The sequence below is a fragment of the Cherax quadricarinatus genome, chromosome 61, assembly GCF_038502225.1.
Source record: "Cherax quadricarinatus isolate ZL_2023a chromosome 61, ASM3850222v1, whole genome shotgun sequence".
Taxonomy (NCBI): domain Eukaryota; kingdom Metazoa; phylum Arthropoda; class Malacostraca; order Decapoda; family Parastacidae; genus Cherax; species Cherax quadricarinatus.
Genome location: NC_091352.1, coordinates 11,186,334 through 11,195,117, shown reverse-complemented (window position 1 = coordinate 11,195,117; position 8,784 = coordinate 11,186,334). Strand labels below are relative to the sequence as shown.

General features: G+C 46.3%; 1 long non-coding RNA gene across 6 annotated transcripts in view; it reads left to right on the top strand.

Moving 5' to 3' along the window:
- The first annotated feature begins 3,743 nt into the window (after positions 1–3,743).
- The window catches only part of LOC128699366 (uncharacterized), a 98,650-nt gene continuing 93,609 nt past the window's right edge, over positions 3,744–8,784 (top strand). For 3 of the 6 annotated variants that reach the window (XR_008408590.2, XR_011393702.1, XR_011393703.1), the window contains exon 1: positions 3,753–4,027. This is a non-coding gene — a long non-coding RNA (uncharacterized lncRNA). Of the gene's footprint in view, positions 4,028–8,784 lie in introns of all 6 variants that reach the window. The other 3 variants (XR_011393701.1, XR_008408589.2, XR_008408588.2) reach the window with 3 other exon arrangements.

The following is an 8,784-nucleotide window of genomic DNA, read 5'->3' as shown; positions in this document are numbered from 1 at the left end:
TCTCTTGGCCTCCTGCAGTTCTGTGGTGGGTTATACATTACTGCAAGTACCACCTTATGGCCCTCAGACTGGATTGTTCCTACTATGTGGTCCCTTTTGCCTATTCCAACCATTCATTCCGTTACCTCATATCCCCACCAGTTTTTAATGAGCAGTGCAACTCCTCCTTCCCCTCTGCTCCCTCTGTCTTTCCTGAGGATTTGATATCCCTATGTATCCCCTGATTCGATTTAGTTGCCTCCATTTCAGCTTTCCTTTCTTCAATCTCTCCACTATCTGCTGTTCCTGGGCCCAGTGGTCTGTCATTTTCCCATTTCAGTTTTTCTTGGGCTCTGCTGTGGTCTGTTAGGGCCTCCATGTATAGCTTAGCTCATTCATTTTCTACAGTCCCTCGATTGTTCCTGATGTGATCCTCTTTTTCTCTCGGGCTCCATGATGGTCTGATAGGGCCTCTGCATACAGTTTCACTAATTTTTTCCTTACAGTCCCCTTGTTTGTGACTGAGGTAGCAGTTTCTGATGTCATGCCCATGTTCTTCTTTAGTTCTTTAGGCTGTTTCAGATTTTTTAGTTCCTATTCTGGCCCGGTGGCCTGGTGGCTAAAGCTCCCGCTTCACACACGGAGGGCCCGGGTTCGATTCCCGGCGGGTGGAAACATTCCGACACGTTTCCTTACACCTGTTGTCCTGTTCACCTAGCAGCAAATAGGTACCTGGGTGTTAGTCGACTGGTGTGGGTCACATCCTGGGGGACAAGATTAAGGACCCCAATGGAAATAAGTTAGACAGTCCTCGATGACGCACTGACTTTCTTGGGTTATCCTGGGTGGCTAACCCTCCGGGGTTAAAAATCCGAACGAAATCTTATCTTATCTTATCTTATCTATGTATCTTACCCTCTGCTGCTGTGACTTGCATCTCCCACTTCCTGCCCTCTGCAGTTATCCTCTCCTCCATTTTCATGCTAAGCTCTTCTAGCTTTCTTTCCGACCCACGTTCCCTTTTCATGAGCTCTGCTACCCAATCTTCCTTTGCAGACTCATCTTCCAGTCCCCTAATTTTCTATCCTGGTCTCTGGCAACCCATATTTTTGGTTGCCACAGAATGAAACACTATGTATTTCTGTGTGATTGTTTTGTGTTGTGTTTGTCTGAGTATGTGGGGGGGGGGGCAGAGAGAGGGAGAGGAGGAAGCTGGAGAGTGGTGAAATGGGAGAGAGGTAGGGAGGGGGAAAGAGGGGAGGCTATGGGGAGAGAGAGGAGGAGGGAGAAAGAGACAGAGGGGAAGGAGGAGGGTGAGAGAGCAGGGGAATCAGGGGAGGGAGTGGGAGAGAGGTAGGGGAGAGTGTGCGGGTGGGTCTGTATATGTGGGAATGTGTGGGTACTCACCTATTTGTGGTTGCAGGGGTCGAGTCCTAGCTCCTGGCCCCGCCTCTTCACCGGTTGCTACTAGGCCCTCTCTCTCCCCGCTCCATGAGCTTTATCAAACCTCGTCTTAAAACTGTGTATGGTTCCTGCCTCCACTACGTCATTTTCTAGGCTATTCCACTGCCTTACAACTCTATGACTGAAGAAATACTTCCTACTATCTCTCTGACTCATTTGTGTCTTCAACTTCCAATTGTGGCCTCTTGTTTCTGTGTCCCCTCCCTGGAACATCCTGTCTTTGTCCACCTTGTCTATTCCACGCAATATTTTATATGTCGTTATCATGTCTCCCCTGACCCTCCTGTCCTCCAGTGTCGTCAGGCCGATTTCCCTTAATCTTTCTTCATAGGACATTCCCCTTAGCTCTGGAACTAACCTTGTCGCAAACCTTTGTACTTTCTCTAGTTTCTTGACGTGCTTTATCAAGTGCGGGTGTGAACGTGTGTGTGTGTGTGGAACTATATTGTATTAAAAGTAGTGGGCGGGATTGTGTGTTATGGTATATGAGTGTGTATGTGGAGTTTGCATGTGACACATAGTCTACAGTGCTCTACCTGACCTGACCCACACCCACCTACTAGTTTGTCTTCTATTCTTCACCTGTCTGCTCACCCTGTTCTACTATAAATTAACAGTTGCTATTCGTTATTGAGTACCTGATATCCTATAGTACTAGGAGAGTTAGACCGTTGACAGACAGCTTGGCAGCTAATTGGCGCCTAGGTGAAATACTTACGATGCAGCCTTTAGATTGTCCAACCCGATATGATGTCTTGGCGTATATCCACTTCCGTTTCTTGTCGGTATATAATATTGTTTCAGACTATGGAACAATACTCTTCTCCAGACTGAGGGACTGACCACCTCAAAACTTCAAGGGTGATGGACTGATTATATCGTCTTCAAGTCTCTTCTGCTTCTATCAACTTTTCTGTACTCGACTGAAGAAGCCTACTGTGTAGGCGAAACGTTTCGAAATAAAGATACCTAACTGTTGCATATGTGTCTTACCTAACAACCTGTCGGTATTTTATACCATTTTATTGTTCACACACACACATAACCTATTCACTGTATTTTTTTTTACTGGTCACACATTTATTTCACTTTATCTTTCTTGGGTGACACGTGGCATCGTCGCCTGCACCACTCTAGGTCTGCCCACTCAGACTTGTGCCACCAAATATCACTCTCTAGTTCACTTATAAAATTGTGGCTCTCCCCTTACTTATGTGGCTCAGGGCAACTTGTAAATCACTACAAGGATTGTTCACTACCCTGACACACTTAATGACCCCTGCAGTACCATTGGGTAGCCCTCAAAAACACTTACGTTCATAGAGCACTAAAGTTGTGACTCAGGCACGCGGTGTCCGTGTGTGTGTATCCAGTGCTTGTATCCTTTGCGTGCATCCTGTGCTTGTATCCTGTGTTTATATCCTGTGAGTGTCCCTTATTCATGCTTATTATTTTTATGTATTATTACGTATTATTATTATTAATTGTTGTTTGTGAATTCGTAAATAGCGCTGAAGTCTTATGGGTTATACAGAGCGTACCCTAGCTGTGTATTTCGCTTGTATATTCCATGTACGTATCTCGTGAGAGTATCATTTATATTTTGTGTGTTTGTGTGTACATCTTGTGTATCATGTGTGTCTGTGTGTGTGTCTTGCGTGTTCCTGTGTACCCTGTTAAAGCCTATACATCCTGTGTGTGTGTGTGTGTGTGTGTGTGTGTGTGTGTGTGTGTGTGTGTGTGTTTGTTTGTTGTGGCGCGCGAATAACTCAAGATTCAACACTATTTTCGCTCTTGCTGGAGACGTCGTCGCGATTCAGAGGTTCATATGAACTGCGATGTTCGCGCACTTCAGGCAAGACTCGCTTGTAATGAATTAATTTGCCAAGTTACTAAACTCACTCATTCACTCTTAAGTAAGGTGCCTAGCAAATAACGCACTCCTCTTCTCTTACATAACAAATCACATAAGTAACGTAATCATTTACTTTAGTACTTTATCTCGTAGTCATGTAAATAACACGTGATTCAACGAGAAAATATCAAAATGATATTTTAACTGATTCAGAATCTTTATTTAACATTACTTTATGCATATATTATTATCTCATGATAACACTCGCTTTCATATTAGTGTAGAGTATATTTCAACTAAGGTTTAACGAACGTTTACCGTCCATACAAAAAAATATTGAGCAGTGACGTAGAGAACTGGTTCGTGAAGCGTTGTTTGAGACGATGTCTCGGGGTGACGACTCGAATCTCCTAATTGCTATTGAGACATTCTCCAGACTGTCTTTTCTTTTCTTTCGATCGTCTATTGTACTTTACCGGATTTATATTGTTTTCACTAAGTTTACTAACAGCTGTCAGTGGACTCGTCCTGGGGTGTGTCTCGCAACTTTAATTACACTTGCTCCCATTTACCTGTTACTTCTGCATATCTTATTGTCATTTCTTCGTACGACCCGCAGGTGGACATTGCGAAGAGAAAACGAGAAAGAGACAGCAAGAAGAGGGTAATTTACGCACGGGTGAAGCTAGTGGTTACTGACTACACGATAAGCCAGGCGACATAAATGCAGTAGGTGGAAACTTTGTATTTGTTTATTGTTGATGGATGTGATGACTGAGGAGTTGCCAGCGCATTTTTATGGTAACAGCAGCGCTCTATCACCCATTTGGCTCTAACGCTTGATTTTTAATATAAAAATAGTTACGGTAACTTAGACTGGATGAGGTGCATGCGAGTTCTAGTAACGAGGACGAGGAGAAAAGGCACACCTCGTTTTCCCCTTATTAATTATATTTTTAAGGAAGAGTTAAATTTGTCGGGTACATAAGTTATTTTTGGTTACTCGTGTATTGTATATGAGAGGTATCCGTAATATCTAGTGCAGTGTACACGTGAATTGCATCTAATGACTCGTGCAATGTACACACAAATTGTTTAATGATTCGTGCAGTGTACACATGAATTGTACGTTTAATGACACGTGCTATGTGCACATGAATTGTATCTTTAATGACTAGTGCAGTATACGCACAAATTGTATCTTTAGTGGCTCGTGTTATGCGCACATGAATTGTATCCTTAACCAGTACTTAGTGTGGGGGCAGAAGTAGCTGCCTGTTGAGCTGTTTTAACCCCCGCCTCAACGATGTATGTTGTGGGTTTAACTCGTACTTATATATGATGGGCAATGAGGATGCAGCTTACCCTAGCTGTGAGATCCCTTCAAGGAGTGACGGGGAAGGGGGGGGGCATCTTGATACAGGTGAAGGGCTATTGATCAACGTAATTGTAAATACTTTCCTCTTCCTACGTTTCACGATTGAAGTAGAAATAAAGGTGATAACTTTTTATTATTACTGGCCAAAGGTTGGTCTTGTTAATTGAATTTAAAGCCTATTGACTCTAAATGGGGTCATTTGAGACTGCATGTCCCTGCTCACCACCAATGATATACTTTGGGGTACAGTTCTAGCCACTCCTTGTACGCCCAACTAGAACTGTTACTTGGTGGGGGTGGGGGGGTAGGGTGGAAGATTCTGACATAACCCCCTCTCTCTCCGAAAAGGGAAGGGGGTTATGATAAGGATGATAGAGATGAATGATGATTAGTTGATTGATTTCCTGGGACAAGTACGGGCGTAAGTGGCTCGTATAGTAGACAGGTATGATGAACGTAGTGCCGGTGAGCCTCCACGATGGTGATGATAGTGAGAGGCTCTGGAACACAGGCGTTTGACCTACAGTATCTTCCTTTTTCGCGGATCTAAACTGTTTGCCCGGTGTTGCTTCCTCTTTGCAGCGTATGGAACGAAAGCTTTACATTAATTAAATAACGTTATCTCTCTTCGTTGTTTAATTAATGATGGTTAGTAACTCGCACATTTAACCTAAGAATGTAGAGTAACCAGACATGATATAAAATGAAAACACTGAGGACATTGTGCTTTTCTCGACCTCTAGTTGAGGCCCTCTTCAGATAATTAATACTTGCTTAAATCGTTCAGAAACAGACGCACGTTAACTCGTTAGAAAAGGGACGGCATATTTTGAGGAGGAATCAACAGATGTACACAACTCTCACTCCCGCGGGAGTAAGCCACGCTGGGGAAGGGCTTTTGATCCGAGAACTTGTAGCTACTCTCCCCATTTATCTAACCTGACTGGTGTAGCGCTACCCTTTGATAATAATAATACTGAATTAATAAAAATAAAAATAATTATAAAAGTAATTTAAATAATTAAAAATAATTTACTAATAATGTAACAATGTCGAATTAATAATGACAAAACAACTAATACTATATTAATAATGATATAATGATACTATGAATAACTATGAAGCCACGCCTACTTTTGTTATCTAAGAGGGACGAAATGTTAAATTTATAGGCCTAGCTTGTGGTGTCGCTTTATGATCTTAATGGGTTTAGCGCTTGCTTTTGATTGTTATAATGATAATAGGTTGTGGTGAGTGATGGTGTACACCTTGGTGTGTTGCAAGGCTGAGTGGTAATACAACCTGTTGTACCTGGGTACCACCTGTGTACACCCTCCTCAGTGTACACTAGCACGCAGTTACCACCTGTGTACACCCTTCTCAGTGTACACTAGCACGCAGTTACCACCTGTGTACACCCTCCTCAGTGTACACCCTCCTCAGTGTACACTAGCACGCAGTTACCACCTGTGTGTACACCCTCCTCGGTGTACACTAGCACGCAGTTACCACCTGTGTGTACACCCTCCTCAGTGTACACTAGCACGCAGTTACCACCTGTGTGTACACCCTCCTCAGTGTACACTAGCACGCAGTTACCACCTGTGTACACCCTCCTCAGTGTACACTAGCACGCAGTTACCACCTGTGTGTACACCCTCCTCAGTGTACACTAGCACGCAGTTACCACCTGTGTGTACACCCTCGTCAGTGTACACTAGCACGCAGTTACCACCTGTGTGTACACCCTCCTCAGTGTACATTAGCACGCAGTTACCACCTGTGTGTACACCCTCCTCAGTGTACATTAGCACGCAGTTACCACCTGTGTGTACACCCTCCTCAGTGTACACTAGCACGCAGTTACCACCTGTGTGTACACCCTCAGTGTACACTAGCACGCAGTTACCACCTGTGTGTACACCCTCCTCAGTGTACACTAGCACGCAGTTACCACCTGTGTGTACACCCTCGTCAGTGTACACTAGCACGCAGTTACCACCTGTGTGTACACCCTCCTCAGTGTACACTAGCACGCAGTTACCACCTGTGTGTACACCCTCCTCAGTGTACACTAGCACGCAGTGACCACCTGTGTGTACACCCTCCTCAGTGTACACTAGCACGCAGTGACCACCTGTGTGTACACCCTCCTCAGTGTACACTAGCACGCAGTTACCACCTGTGTGTACACCCTCCTCAGTGTACACAAGCACGCAGTGACCACCTGTGTGTACACCCTCCTCAGTGTACACTAGCACGCAGTTACCACCTGTGTGTACACCCTCCTCAGTGTACACTAGCACGCAGTTACCACCTGTGTGTACACCCTCCTCAGTGTACACAAGCACGCAGTGACCACCTGTGTGTACACCCTCCTCAGTGTACACTAGCACGCAGTTACCACCTGTGTGTACACCCTCCTCAGTGTACACTAGCACGCAGTTACCACCTGTGTGTACACCCTCCTCAGTGTACACTAGCACGCAGTTACCACCTGTGTGTACACCCTCCTCAGTGTACACTAGCACGCAGTTACCACCTGTGTGTACACCCTCCTCAGTGTACACTAGCACGCAGTGACCACCTGTGTGTACACCCTCCTCAGTGTACACTAGCACGCAGTTACCACCTGTGTGTACACCCTCCTCAGTGTACACTAGCACGCAGTTACCACCTGTGTGTACACCCTCCTCAGTGTACACTAGCACGCAGTGACCACCTGTGTGTACACCCTCCTCAGTGTACACTAGCACGCAGTTACCACCTGTGTGTACACCTTCCTCAGTGTACACTAGCACGCAGTTACCACCTGTGTGTACACCTTCCTCAGTGTACACTAGCACGCAGTTACCACCTGTGTACACCCTCCTCAGTGTACACTAGCACGCAATTACCACCTGTGTGCACACCTTCCTCAGTGTACACTAGCACGCAGTTACCACCTGTGTACACCCTCCTCAGTGTACACTAGCACGCAATTACCACCTGTGTGTACACCTTACTCAGTGTACACTAGCACGCAGTTACCACCTGTATGTACACCCTCCTCGGTGTACACTAACACGCAGTTACCACCTGTGTGTACACCCTCCTCGGTGTACACTAGCACGCAGTTACCACCTGTGTGTACATCCTCCTCGGTGTACACTAGCACGCAGTTACCACCTGTGTGTACACCCTCCTCGGTGTACACTAGCACGCAGTTACCACCTGTGTGTACACCCTCCTCGGTGTACACTAGCACGCAGTTACCACCTGTGTGTACACCCTCCTCGGTGTACACTAGCACGCAGTTACCACCTGTGTGTACACCCTCCTCGGTGTACACTAGCACGCAGTTACCACCTGTGTGTACACCCTCCTCGGTGTACACTAGCACGCAGTTACCACCTGTGTGTACACCCTCCTCGGTGTACACTAGCACGCAGTTACCACCTGTGTGTACACCCTCCTCGGTGTACACTAGCACGCAGTTACCACCTGTGTGTACACCCTCCTCGGTGTACACTAGCACGCAGTTACCACCTGTGTGTACACCCTCCTCGGTGTACACTAACACGCAGTTACCACCTGTGTGTACACCCTCCTCGGTGTACACTAGCACGCAGTTACCACCTGTGTGTACACCCTCCTCGGTGTACACTAGCACGCAGTTACCTGTGTGTACACCCTCCTCGGTGTACACTAGCACGCAGTTACCACCTGTGTGTACACCCTCCTCGGTGTACACTAGCACGCAGTTACCACCTGTGTGTACACCCTCCTCAGTGTACACTAGCACGCAGTTACCACCTGTGTACACCCTCCTCAGTGTACACTAGCACGCAGTTACCACCTGTGTGTACACCCTCCTCAGTGTACACTAACACGCAGTTACCACCTGCGTGTACACCCTCAGTGTACACTAGCACGCAATTACCACCTGTGTGTACACCCTCCTCAGTGTACACTAGCACGCAGTTACCACCTGTGTGTACACCCTCAGTGTACACTAGCACGCAGTTACCACCTGTGTGTACACCCTCCTCGGTGTACACTAGCACGCAGTTACCACCCGTGTGTACACCCTCCTCGGTGTACACTAGCACGCAGTTACCACCTGTGT